Below are 14,694 nucleotides of genomic sequence, written 5' to 3'. Positions count from 1 at the left end.
ATTATTCCTGATGCATATGTAGATTCTTGTGCTGGTGCCACCTCTTGTGTGTACATGACAATAAATGGCCAAGAAATCATTTAAAATGGTGTTGGTGATGATGGGGACTTTTAAAAAACTAAGTGACAACACTATGGGGACATTTCAAGTGGTATTCCTCTTCTGTTCTGTTTTCTTCACTTATGCCTTTTATCCAGTAACAATGTTTCAACATACCTAGAATTCAGCCATTCATGCCTCTTCTATTTCTATTCTTTTGCTTGTCAGTCTTTTCTTTGTGGCAGTCAGGTCTTAAATGATTGTTCTTCACCCACCACCTCTTGTTTTCAAAGCAAAGCATAACTGAATTGGGAGTCTATCATCTACAGAACTTCAATTTATTCATAGTTTCTGGTACTCACCCATCCAGTCTTTGTGCTAGGCAAGATTCCTGCTAGTTTCCCAAATGCCTACTGTGTTTAAATTACAATCTCCACTTTAGGGAAAAGAAGTAGTAAACTTGAAAGATTCTCAAATGGAGGGACTGGCAGGACGGACACTGATGGTACAAAATAAAAAGTGCAATATAGTAATGTAGACAAAATGACAATTTATGAAGTAATTTTTATTTTTCCCAACATACAAACCTGAGGCCTTTCCATATGGGATTTACTTTCAGTGCAAGCTGGAACCAGCCATTTAACTTTAAACAAGGTGGATATTGGTAGTTGGCTACTGACAGAAGTGATGGAATCCCTAACATCCAGATGGTACACATTTCGTACTTTCCTCCTTTTGACCCTGAAAGTAGAACGTGGGGTTGGGGTGGCTAGAGGTGGACCATTTATGTAACACCTCAGGTTTGTATTTTATGAAAAATACAAATTACTTTAAAATTGTTCATTTGTTCCTACATGTACTGTACAAACCCTCGATCTTTACATATGGGAGATTTACTCAGTGGGAGGATTCTGAGCAAATCTCTGAACTGACTGGTAGTTCACCTCACCTGGGGTCTCCTTCCTGGTCATGTAAGATCAAAGGAAGGAGACCCATGCCTCTGATCTGTTGAACATGTGATATTGAACTGCCAGACTTCTGGGCCTTCGAATAAATGGAAGTTAACGTCATTGATTCGAAATAGGTTTGGATGAACCCATATTGTCAGGGACAATAAAGCTGAAGATAACCAACAGGTATGTTCATTGTCAATCCCTCTCTCCCCTTGCTAGAGAGAGGGTACGTGTTGCATCTTTTTATCCAAAAAGAGCTAGATTATAGATAGGATACTCAGTCAACTAGAACACCTGCATGGAAGCCAGTCCAGCATATGACAGTTTGCTAACTGTCCCTCAGAGGGGTATAAAAGAAAGGGTAGCAGGTCTGCCCCACACACACCACCTCTTTGCAGCTGTACACCTTAGGTGAGATGCTACCTGTCCTCAAGAGCTGGGTGATCTACATGATTGTTGAGCAGCCACCACAGACCCCAAGGAAAAAGAGTCCGAGGATCTATGGGCAACGTCACAAAGGTAAAAAGGAGGCGAATTCAGTCTACTGTGACTTTATTCCCATCCTTAATACTTGTCCAACAGGTTCTTCCTGAATGCTAGGGGCAGACCAATGCCCCTGACCTTATGAAATCTTGCTTGGAAAGTATTGTTGTCCACCATGTCAGCAGTGGAATACATCTGTTTGATCATACATAAAGTTTAAAAAAATGGAGCTCCTAGACACCACTTCTTGGCCAAGTCAAAACCAAAAACAAGTTGTCAGTGCTAGTTTGGAGGTGAAGTCCTCAGTGGTAATGCAAAAGGTTTTTGGGCACTTGGTAGCCTTAGAAATGGAATGCTCACACACTTGATCTGACAAATTAGGCAGAACGACGGGGAGACATACGCCCAAGACTTGAATCATGTCCAGAGACAAGATTGTCCACCTGGTCAAGAGCTCCGTCGGCAAGAGAAGACCACGGCAGTCCCACTAAGGCCTTGGGTTCCTTCCTCAGGCCCCACAAAGACTAGTCAAGTGGGACAGTCTACTGACGAAGCCATAGGTCCTTCCCCCAGATTGTTGTGCTAACGAATCAGTGCTATGATCTCTGCAAATGTCTTCTTATCTCATGGTAACGGACCCTTGAGTCCTTCAAAGCTGTGGTCTTCCCAATCTACTTCCCTCAAGGGGCAGCACCTTACCAGACCCCTGAGGTCCATCCCTCACTACCCCAACATATACCCCGGTTGGTCCAAGGACTGAGCCAGGGGCGTTTGCCTGAGAAGAAGCACTCCTCGGTAAAGCTTCAATGGAGTCTTCTGTTTGAGTCACACCTCCCAGTAAAACCCCAGGAGGTTGAGGGAACAGGTGAGGGAGGCCTGGCACTCTCACCTGTCCTATCTGCAAGGTGATCAGGAGAGGTAAGCCGTATGCAACTGTCATTTAGTGATGATTGCTATACAGGTCTAGGAGAGCGCCTTTAAGGAGAGGCGCTATCCCAAGAGGAACGAAGTGATTCTCGTCTGGCAGCCGGGTAATTGGTTCAGCATCGCTAAGCCACGGCCCCGGCTTGAGCCAAGTCGCCCCTCTCATGCACACGCAATGGGGAACTGGGAGAAGTTAAGCAAATGGCTTGCCGACGAGAGCATTCATTCCTCTCATGACATGCCCCAGTCCTTCAGGGCCATAGCCCTTGCAGAAGGAATCTGTACAGGGGACCTCGTCCTCGCCTCTCCAGGTGCTTGGCTAGATACCGAGGCACTGGTTTGGGCCTCTGTCCGAGTACCAGTAGAAGTGCTGGGATGAATAGTTGAAGCACCTGAGTGTTTCTTCCCTTTCTCTCACACTGTGCCCTGACTGGTATGGAGAGAAGAACCTCCATTAACAGATTTGGATGTAGGAGCCTCCGTCGAGGATCATGCATTCCAAGCATCTTGGTCAGACTGAGGCCCTGACGTAGCACTAGTCTTATAAGCATGCTTCTTCACACTAGTGGAGAGAGCGGTTACCAAGGTACCCACTCCCTTGGCTCCCGGTCCCGAAGGCCTAATGGCGGCCTCCAGACTGGTACCTCCACCAGCAGGTGAGGAAGAGCCAATGAGAGAACCCTCTGCTTCCTCTGAGGAGGGAAGCAGATCTCTAGAAGACTCAGGACAAATTTTTTTATGAGGAGGAGAGGCAACTTTCTTCTTTTTAGACCAAGAGGACTTGCAAGGAGGAGGTAACAGGGCAGCAGACAACGATGACAATGATGATACCCTATGGAACCTCTCCTTCAACTTCTCCTTTGTTACCCTCTTCAAATTTCCAGCGAAGTCCTTCATCCAGGTGGGAGGTTGCGAACCAGGAACAGGGGCTGCCTAGATAACAGGAGCCAGAGCAACCACAGGAGCAGGTGGGGCTCCACCCTTGCCAGTGCTTTGGTATGAGCAATAGCGCACAGTGATGATGGTTGGGGGCGTCACATGTGCCCAGAGGGGAAGATGCCACGACTTGAGGTGCTGGAAGGTACTCAGCAGTTCCTGTCACCACCAAAGGAGTTGTATTGGTCAGGTGGTGGCAGTACACCAGATGTGAAACCTTAGCAAACACAGCAGTGGTAACGGAGGTGGTGGTGGTGGGGGGTCTCCACCACATGGGTCGTCACGGGGGCAGCCAGGAGCGATAGCAAGACCTGCAGCGACAGGGTTCCCATTAGGCCTAAAGAATGCCACACCACTGTGAGATCCGATGGCTGCTCCTCCGTCATACCTGAAGAAAGGATATTCAGATTAGGGGAGGGAGCCCCTTGTTGCACCAAAGGGAAATTCAACTCCCTTGGAGGAACCAGAGGCTTCCATACTGAGATCGTCATGAACCCCCACCTCCCCTACATCCTCATCGCTGGACGAATCGGGTGGAGAGGAGGCCTCCTCCATAGAAGAGGGAGCAAGGCGGGGAAGCTTGCCGGGAGACAGAAACGAGGATGAAGGTTCTGGCACTGAGCGAGTCGTTGGAGGCGTGTAACCCTCCGACGGTGTCCTGGTACCCTTCCTCCGGTAATGTTTCCTCCCCGCAAACTTTACCCATTGCACAGGGGACCAAGAAACACACTTGTTACCAGTCAATTCTGCATTGCAATCCTGCCCTCTGCAAGATGTGCAGATAGCATGAAGATCGACATCCACACCAGATCTCCAATTGTTGCACTTCTTACCGCCCACCCAAGGGCAGGCACGCTTGTGGAGGGAGGGCTTAGAAGCCGGCTTAACATAATCATGGGTTTGCATGTTGTAACTGAAACACAATCAACAGCAAACATACACAGGATATTGATGCACACACACTGAAAATACGGAAAGATCTCACTGTGGAAATGATAGGGAAATACTAGTGACAGTCAAGCAGTGAGAAATATGATACACGTCTGAACCCGACGACAGGGGAGCTATCCCACCTGGGTGGTAGTTCAACTACCGAACTACTTTGCTATAAAAGTCTAGCGGTCGTTTCCAGCTTCGCTAAAGGTAGCTCCTAACGTAAAGGATCGATGGTTTGTATACCGTGTAGGAACAATTTTGAATATCATTAAGGCATGTGACAAAATAGAAGCAAATTTTCTACCATTGTACTATATGTTACACCACTGCTTCTGTAGTCTTGGTTTTTTTAATGGCATGACGCTCACTTGTCCAGCCTAGGATAAGTGGCAACTATGAAACAGTGTCCCTCACAAGCCTTGTAAGTAAGCAAAATATGCCAACACCTTTAACTGACCTGACTTAGTGCTGACTTGCAAAATCAGCAAATATGCTAATGACAAAAAATTAGGTATCTGTGCAGTGATGATATAATAATAAGTGTTTCAGGAAGATCTGAAGAAAATACAATGTGAATGGTTATTAAAATAGTAGATTTCATTCAACTTTTGATAAATGCAAAGCCATGCACATAGGGTATATAAAAACAAGGAAGTATATCACAGTTGCTCCTGGGTATAAGATTGGGTTAAGTGTTCCATCATTAAAACTGTATAGCCCATTTTCAGAATCTAACATAATTTTATATGTAAAATACATTCCATAACACTGTAAGACAATGTAGAAATGGAGATCTATCAGTTCCAATTATATCTTTTTTTTTCTTACTTACTATATCACACTCATTACTGGAACACTTGACAGATACTTTCTCAGCATCATTCACTATACAATTTTTTTTTCATTCACTTCAAGAATCACAATGCATTTATGTAATTGTCAACTTATATTTATCAGAAAAACCACATCAAAATGAAACTTGCTTTGCATATTCAAGAATGACAACAAATTCAGTTGTTCCATTATTGCTCAAAAATTACATTTAATAAAATAACATCTCCGTAGAGATGGTCAAACTACTGAGCATGCACTTTTGCCATATTAAGTAAGTGCATGTATATCAAAAGTAAGAACTCGTGTACAAGAGATTTTGTGAAAGTTAAGAATTACTTTAAAAAGGTTGCTACACTGAAATCTAACACCAAAGAATGAAACGTTAAATCACAAAATGCACACTACACATATAAAGGAAAACGTATAGGAGGAATACGTGCAGCACATGCAACCCTTAATGCTGCCAGAAATTTAGACAAGAGCAGTTCAAGTGAATTGTAGAACTCATTTGTCCAAAGAATGGGAAAGATCACAAGTTAAATGACTATGATTCAGATTAGGCAAAGTGTATAGTACTGATTATGTACCTTGTCAAGGCTCAGACGAAAAAGGGCAATATCAGTGCAAAAGGACAGACAATAAGCAAAAAATAAAACTTGCAATTGATCATGGAGATCAACAACAAATCAATTCAGTACTATCCTTTGAGCATTCAACCAATGAGGAACAAAACTACTGAAATATGAATATATTGGCAAAGAATCGGATATATTCAAAAGTAGTATACCACTGAAAGCATAGGAATCAATACGTAACACAAACAGGAAAAATAACCTATTTGTGTTATTTAAATTCATCTGTAAACAAATAACTACAAACCCCACAAGGAAATAACCTATTTGTGTTATTTAAATATGAGTCATCTGTATACAAATACCTACAAACCCCACAATCTTGAATCCTGCATAAAGTGTGGAATAATAAATTCTTGCAAAAATTGTGGAGGGAAACATTTCTGGATTGCTTGCTTGTGTGTGTTATTTTAATTATTTCTGTTGGTAAAGCAATCTAGTTTGTTTCTTCTATCCATACCAATATACAGTGGTACCCCGTATTCGCGGTCTCGACATTTGCAGATTTCTCTATGGACCATATCTACCCATTATTTGCAAAAAAGTAGCATATTTGCAGTATTTTCCTATGAGAAATATCCCAAAATCACTGTACTTTCATATCACTTTGATAATTAAATAAACTTTTTGTGATAAAACTATTAAAAAACCAGGTATAAGCATTTTTAGTTGGGGTTTCTTGAGTTTGAACTAACAAAATTGGCAGTTTCGAGGCTTTTTATAGGGGTTCTAAGTATTCGTGGATTCTAGCTATTCGCAAGGGGCTTTGGTACGCATCCCCCATGAATACAGGTGGTTCACTGTAGTTTTAGGTTGGAAAGTTTGTGGTTGGGCAAAACCTAAATTAGTGAACATTACGTCTTGCAGGGTAATTTTGAAGACTAGTTCCACACGGACTGCAAGGAACGTAACCGCGGATACGACATCCACTAGGGATTGGGGCGTCCAATGTATTTCGACGTGTTTAGTACTATCCCCTGGAGGTTAATTACAGTCGTCCGAATAAATATACTGTAAATTCTTGTTCAGTAAGTAAAATAACGCAGGAAAACGTCAACTGCCATAGTCTACTTTACCGCGGAATGAGGGCTTAGAATTACCCTACCCTAGCAGTGTCCTACTTAATGGTAAGGGGAGGAGGTAGACAAAAGTAATTTGAGCTTGGGAATGATTAAGCACGAAGTGGTCTACAGGAATAAATTCTACCGTAACCTACCATAGGGTGCCTGGGATCCAGCGCCCTTCCACTGCCTGATCTTCCTAGGGTATATCATAAAACTGTAATCACAAACAAAACTATAGCCTAGTTGTTTGTCATCTTCATCATAAGATTTCTCTTCAGGGAACGGGCACGTCCTGGCTTAGTCCCAACCATACTTCCCTAATGTATAATATACCACGTAGCATCGCTATTTGTGTGTGTGTGTGGGAGAGAGAGAGAGAGAGAAATAAATCTAATTTCCTTTTAATTACCAACCATTTTGAAAATCCGATACACCATCTTCCAAAATTGAATAAGCTTGAGTATATCTGTACATAAAATACTTAGAAATAAAGCTACAATGCAACATTACCTTTAAAATACAACTTATCCGGTAATTAATCTAGTTACCTTGTAGTAGGCCTACACTTGTTTGGCTTAGTATTGACATTGTACTAATGGGTACTACTAGCCAAAACTTTGATGATCCTACGACTCTACAAACACTAAAAATATAAAAATAAGTAATCCCATATCAAAAATGATAATTCATTAAAAACATTTTTTTATTCATTTGGTGTGAAGTTCCAGACTAAAGCTTTTAGTATATATGTATGTATGGGCTCTTTCCTTAACTATTTTTTCAACAAGTTCGTGCTCCCATGTCTAATAGGGAATATTCGCCAATTTTGTTAAAAATAAATTACAACTTTAATTAATTTACACTAATCTGTCATGACTTCAGAACAGTTTTTTTTTTTTTTTTTTTTTTTTTTTTGCGGATATGGATTGGCAATGTCACTTCCATCACTGGAACTTAGGGGAAACGAAATCTAGAAGCTTTGTAATCGAAGTTTGGGGCATTTTTCACCGAATCGTGAATTTTACATTACCTATATTAGTGATGCTAAATAAACCTCCAAATGCGACCAATACCATCGTCCACCCTTTCAAAAAATATTCAAAGATTTTAAAACTTTTTTCAATGTTTCCAAAAATGCAAAGTGAGTGATGCGCAAGCCTCCATTTTTAATGAAAATCCGAAGAATCACACTGAATTGTTCATTCTTTCATTACACACAAGGCATTCCATACAAAATTGAGGTAAGCAATTTTACAGGGTCTACGGTCACCATGGGCATTTAAGGCACATCATCGTAGTTAAGGGTAGGTGAGGCTGCAACTGAGTTTACTATAATGCCTGTGATGTTTGCGTATGGTAACACTGCGTCCCGGGCTTTAGATAGTTACGTTATGTGTAAGTTTTAGGTAAATAAAAGGTTATCTGGGTGTACATTTGTAACTGAAAAGTGTTTTAATAATTTACTGTATGCGAATTACACCGTTAATATTCGAAATGGGATATTGTTACCATACGCAAACACCACAGGCGGGTGGACAGATGGAAAAAACCCGAGTATAGTTTACTATATATGATTTGAGTCTAGGTTAGGTTAAGATAGATGATCCAGATGAAATCAGGGTTCTTAGGTTATGTTTGCTCAAGTTTGGATGCATTATCTACTGCATTTTAGTCTATAATTTCTGGATTTCCAGGTGAAGTTTGGTTTGGGGTCTGGGGGTTCCCTACTGTCGGAAGTATCCCTGCAATTAACCTTTCCACGTTTGTGTGTTTATGCTGTTTTGTGTTTAATACTGATGACTGTCGAGCACAATGTCCGTTTCAGATAGCCTACCTTATCTTTGGGCATTTCTCTGGTATAATGCACGTCTTGCTTTTGGTTTCCCCAACCAAAACTCCTTGGGTTCCCAACGGGTCAACTGATAAAATCAATGTCATGCTTCATCCCAGACTTTTAATTATTATTGAATTAAATAGTCTGTATTTTGGAGTGGGGAAACCTTAGTACTAATATCTCATGCTTTAATTTGTACGGTAAATGTATTTATTTGGTCTCTTATATATGTGTGTATGCGCATGCACATTACCTCCCTCCATCTCTCCTTTTCCATTTCTTTGCTCTACGATTCACACGGTGTCCAGTCCATTTGGCTTGAATTAATTTTCTGCGTGTTGCTTTTTTCATTTTGATACAGGGTACCTACTTTCCAACTACCCATTTTCAGTTTATCCTTAGCATTTTAAGACGGCGTTTGAGGCAATGATGATGAAGATTATAATGTATAACTATATTAATATTAATTATGATAGCAAGAAGTCTGAGAATGATCTTTCTTGTTTATTTTTAAATCACACGTAATATTTTAAGAATGCATACCAGTCACCTAGTCCACATAAAAGCAACAAAATATACTCCAGTTATGAATTTGTACACTTTTTGGAAATCTTAGCATAGGACTAATTTGTTATGAAGTCATGTACTTGCCCATGTCAAACATTAGCCGTCTCATGAAGTTGTCAAATCAGCAGCAACGGGAAATTACGAAACACCATTTTTACAAAATGGCCCTAATATATTGCCAAGAAAGAACACCAGAGAGAGCAAATACTTTCAATTTAAAATGGGTACTGAAGGACTGGAAGTTTGTTGCAGAACTGGGTAGTGAGACATTTGAAACAAGACTAGACCGAGATTGCAGTTAATTTTCAAGTGAGTGGACATCTGTGATTTTACTGACTAGACCTACGCAACCCCCAGTCATGCAATGCTCCATCCTGTTGGACTAACTGAACTTTTTGAATTCATTCCTTTACGTAAGAGGCTACTGTCACTAGATATCAGAAGAGTTCACATTTGTTGCTTAAGATAATACATTTCGCTTATACATGGGACAGATGCTAAGTGACCGACGCGACGTTCGTCCATGTAGTACATACTAACTGTTATATTTGACTTTCATAATATATATATATATATATATATATAGATATATATATATATATATATATATATATATATTAACCATCATAACTGGGAAGAAAAGTTATCATGGAAAATTTATGAATTTATTATATTTCTCTCCAATATTCCATTTTTTTTACTAGCGCCAGACCATTCAAGACCAATCAAGTTTACATGAACTGAAGATGTGAGTTGTCACATAAGCACTGCCAATGGAAATACTAAACGTTTTGTTCTGTCTCTTTCTCAGGCACACACACAAACATGTTTATGCATTTGCCTACATGAAACTACATGTGTTTCCTTTTGTATATATGTAGTATATGTATATATTAGTGCATAGTATTACTGCATGGCACAGTACTGGTTAAACTCCAAAATTTCTCAGCTCTCTGGACATGCTTACTTTTGATAACACATTGCATTAAGTATCCACTGCATGTTCATTTTTATTCTAAGTACATAAAAATAGACTGAGTCAACAGTCTCGTTTTATTTCAAGAGGAATTTTGGGAATTTTACTGAGCAAAACTGCCAAAAATCTACCATGAAGTGAAGGGTACAACTTGAAGGCATTTAGGCGATACCCGACTACTACATTTGAATTTAACCACAACGTTTGATGTAGCTCCAAAAATGACTGAACTCGGCCTAATGTAGGAGTGTTGTAGTTTGAAAAGAGGAGAAATTTCCAGGTGAGGAATGGTAAACATTACTATATGGTGCTGTTAATGACGTATTGAGTGTATAATTATTATGGAAATATAGTGTGATGGGTAATGTCTGTGAACTGTATTATACGAGACATTCGCATTTACAGGTGCTGTTATTTGTGTATATTATATGAAGTTTCTGAGTAACGATTTAATTAAGGACTTTTGAATCCACATATCAGTGTGGGTAATATTAGTTATTAAGTAACATTATAGTTTAAGGTTCTAGTGCATGTAAATAAATGCTGGTCACTGTTAGAATTGTAGGTGAAAATCAAAATGACGTGTTCTGGTACGAAACTCTAGTCTAAACAAGACAATATCAAGGTATCCAGGTCTCTTCTTTATTTTAGAAGATAGATAAGTCAGTCATCTGTGGTATTAGATATGGTTTAGCCAAAGTACATCGTTAAGTCCACTGTTCGTGAAAATTGCATAGTGGGTCAATTTTTTTAGTCTAATCTGGTAGTTTTGAAGCTTATGATTTACGTCAGATGAAGTCACACAGTCGTCTGATTTTGCATATTTGAATTCCATAACTTTACGCCAGTTCAAGTAACGGAGACGTAGTTTACGATGTGACGTTGAGATAGTTAGTAGCCTAATTTGTACCTTACCTTATGTCAAGTCGTGTGTTATGGTAATCTGATTTTGCAGATATGTAGCTGATAACAGTACATGATGTGAGGCCATACGGCTGACTAATTTTGCAGATTTATAGTTTATGACACTACACTTGGTTGGATATGTCACACGTAGAATTCTTTCTTGATGAAACCAATGAAAAACTAGAGCGGGTTCCCTTGTTAATGTTGTTATAGTACTACATAGTCTGATCAGAAGTGGTAACTGTATTCTTCACAGTCAGACAAAATGGCTGGAAAACCTTGTATCATTCTGATGTAGATACATAGTCACACTGCCTTAACTGTTAAGAATGTAATCATTAGACCTAAATCCTGTACCATAGGACAAAAATTTTTTATATATAGCAGCTACGCAAGGTCAGTGCATTCCAGTGCTAATGGGGCACATATTCCTATTAATCAATTGTCTCATGTACTACAATGTTTGCTTTCATGTAGCTTCTCTTTGGTCTACTACAATCTAACCACAACTGTTTTGTGGCTGGTATCCTTGTTGTTTCTAGAGAACTGGTTCCTAGTTCTGTGAAAATGTAATAAATGGTACGGAAATATGGTCACGCGGGACTGTATTTCTCGATTTTGTAAGTGGTTGTTTCATTTAACCTTTGAAGCTAATCGAAGAGGTACCAATATGGTCAATGCTAATCATTTGAGGCTGAGGTCTTAATTTTTAAAAAGAATTACTGTATAATTTTATTAAATTTATTGCAGATCATATTATCTTTATTTACAGTATAGGGGCTTGCATGTTCTGGAATATATGCCCCTTAACTTTCTGACCATGGAAAATAGTGGAATTCAGCCTCTTTTTTTTATTTATTTATAATGCGAACTGTTTTTCCTTGAAGGCGGCCAGTGGTTTATAAACTTCATTCCAACGCCACCGAAAAGTGAAACAGGAATGTACCAGATATACAGTTCACTTTCAATAATATAAGTGAAAACCTTACAGCTTTCTGTCAATTTGTACAATAGGAGGATTTTATCTGGAAAGTAAATTTGAAATATCAAATTCCCCGCGTTCCCCTCCCTGCCCACAAGAAAAAACAGAAAAATAAACTTCACGAACATTCACATAACAAAGGACTAAAATAAGGGAAGACGTGAGACGATACAGAAAGAGATCACAATTGCAGTTTCTGCACCTTGCGTCATTAAATTGATGACTTACGTTTCCATTAAAGACCAAGGTAACAAACACACGTTTAAACGCCTCAGTGGCGTGATCGGTATGTTTGTTTGTATGGTGTTTTTACGTTGCATGGAACCAGTGGTTATTCAGCAACGGAACCAACGGCTTTACGTGACTTCCGGACCACGTCGAGAGTGAACTTCTATCACCAGAAATACACATCTGTCACTCCCCAATAGAATGACCGAGAATCGAACCCGCGATCACCGAGGTGGGACGCCAACACCATACCAACCACGCCACTGAGGCGCTGTGTTCGGTATGGTCTTGGCGTGCCACCTCGGTGGCCGAGAGTTTGATTCTCGGGCATTCCATTGTGGGGTTAGAGATGTGCATTTCTGGTGATAGACGTTCACTGTCGACGTGGTTCGGAAGTTACCTAAAACTTTTGGTCCCGTTGCTGAATAACCAACCACTGGTTCCAAGCAACGTAAAAACACCATACAAACAAACAAAACAAAGCCAAAGCAACCAAGTGATTTGTCAAGAAATATTAATATATATTCCTATTTCTATCCTTATCATTTTCTTATTTGCATCTTAAATGTCTATTGTCTAAACAACACTATACGTAGTCCTTCCTTCAATCGAACGAACAGTTCAGGAGGCACTTCACCTACCATGGTTCCGTTGTGCTGACCAGTTTTTATGACATTTTGTTATTGTTTTAAATGGATTCTACCCAGCAGTTTTATGCATATACTTAGTTCTACTCAAAATATCATTTTTGAATTTGTTAAGGTTGCTTTTAAACATCATGTAAATATATTTTCTGCTTATTACTATTGCAGTGACTGGAGATGTGGAGCAAAGTCGTGAGATTCAAGTTAAAAGAAGTTTGTGGCAATGGGAGAAATAGTTTTATCTCTGTTGCTGTTACGGACTTGGCAGATGCGAGGAGAGATAACCATAACGACACGTGGAGACAAACCAAACGGCCCCGCCGCCAGAGAGCAGCTCATTTCATTTTGGAATAACTATAGTTATGGTTCCAGTTCCAAACTCGGGTCTGCACCAAAATCTAGGCAATTGTTCCTGGAATGTTGGGAATCTTGGCAAAATCCATAAATATTTCTCTTTTCGGTTTTCAAGTCATCTTTCCAACACTGGAAAGCACATGGATGGCGTTATGGGAGTGTTCGGTTTAGAGCATACCTCTGCCAGTCTCACTCCAACCCCCTCGAGTACATATTTTCATCTACCAAAACCGGTTAGGTGCCACGATCTGCCAGAAATGTTACAAGTTGAAAGAAAGCTCAACCTTCGTCAGACTTAGCTCCACAGAGGGGAAATTATCATGAATAACTTTTAATCTTTGGTGCGAACGTCCCCGGTTTCCTCTGCGACTACGTCTGGAGGCGGAAAAATAAAACATAAGATGGTTTCCGATGCGACAAATCGTCAGATCTTGACCAACGTCTAGTGAAAGGTAGTACCTAACCCTCTTGAGGGGGTCACCCAGCGAATGTTGTCCTCCGGTTTCATCATCGTGCATTCGTCTGTTCTTTTAATGTGCTCTTAACACACACATACAGTCTCCTTGGCGTAATAACATAAGAACAAATGAATAACTGACCCTGAGAGAGAGAACAGTAAAGCTATATAATAAAAAAGCGAACATTCCAATCTTTAAAACGATCTCTAACTAAAGCGATTTGAAATCTTAAAAAAAAAATATATGGAAAAAAAATTAATTCCTTTTCACGTTCATTCATTTCTCGTTTTATGCAATGAAATAGTTATGTCGAAGTTTGCTTTAAAATTTGCATTATAAATTTTTGCACATTAGCTCGTCTACACCAGACCTAATAGGAAAATATAATACAAAACATCATCGTAAGAAGCAACATTATGAATAATGTCTGTCAGCCGATTCCAGATGAAAATCTATCTCCTGACTGATGAGAAAGTCAGGCATTCCAGGGGTGAAACAAGATGTATTTCATGTATGTGTTTCTGCTTCTACGTATCATCTTTATTCCGTGGATTTAATTCTTAAACGATTGAAACAGCTTCAAAGAGAAAGAGCGACAAAATTCGAAAGAATAGGACCATGTTGGGGTACAAATGTCTCAAAGCGGCACCTAGTACTTACTTTACTTGCTGGACGGGAAAATGATCATTTTGTGCCAACAGAAACTGCTCAATAGCTAACTACTATTTGTTTCAGTATACCTCATGGTGGGGTCTAGTGCATCGGGATTAGATTTCTATCTTCCTAACAGTCTTGCTATTATTATTATTATTATTATTGTTATCATTATTAATTTATTTTTTTAATGTGAGATCTCTTCTCTCAGTATTTCCTTGTACCTCCTCTTCTTCCTTATGAACACCATATTCTTTGGAAGCTTGAATTTCAAGTCAATGGGCCCTTAG

Source organism: Macrobrachium nipponense, chromosome 2 (assembly GCF_015104395.2).
Source record: "Macrobrachium nipponense isolate FS-2020 chromosome 2, ASM1510439v2, whole genome shotgun sequence".
Taxonomy (NCBI): domain Eukaryota; kingdom Metazoa; phylum Arthropoda; class Malacostraca; order Decapoda; family Palaemonidae; genus Macrobrachium; species Macrobrachium nipponense.
Note: the sequence above shows the minus strand (reverse complement) of the source record.